The sequence below is a fragment of the Anneissia japonica genome, unplaced genomic scaffold (genome assembly GCF_011630105.1).
Source record: "Anneissia japonica isolate Jap-2015-1 unplaced genomic scaffold, ASM1163010v1 scaffold699_len907043_cov185, whole genome shotgun sequence".
NCBI classification, from domain to species: Eukaryota; Metazoa; Echinodermata; class Crinoidea; order Comatulida; family Comatulidae; genus Anneissia; species Anneissia japonica.
In genome coordinates, this window is record NW_022722982.1 from 37,022 (window position 1) to 37,658 (window position 637).

The window sequence follows — 637 nt, forward strand, 5'->3', positions numbered from 1 at the left end:
ATTACCTTACAATACACAAAATATGCAAGAACAACGTTGGATTTAACTTGGTGTATTATAGGTCGGTAAAAATTTTTGTTACGTTCGAACATCGGCAATAAGCTAGGACACGAGGTTGTTCACAAAGTTTAGACAATCGCTAATTGTTCTAGCGACATTTCCGTCACATGTTTTCGACGTCAAAGGGCCAATTTGACTAGATGGGAATTTCCCAGCGTGCTGAATATAAAATGGCTGTGTTTACTTACAAGTACGAAGTGTGGTCAATGTTCATAACCGATTGGACACAACTCATTAATTGAACATTAAAATTACTACGTGTTGATAATTACGCAAGTCAACCAATAAATTTCACTTCCGATTGATTAGTTTCATTAATCAGTAGAGTGTTTTTACTTAGCGGAGTTTATACGATATTCTCTTCATTGAGCAGCAGCTGTTGTTGTGTTCGTAACATTCTAAGACACGTCATGTTACGAGCGTGGCTGAAACTTTGTTGCTTGTTTTCAACGAAATCGTTCTTTCAGTCATCATTTTGTCGATGGTTACATATAACAGAATACTTACTACCAACATTCTTATGACTAGAAATTGCAAATTGCAAGTGAAGTGCTGCGAAGTAAAACTGCATAAAATG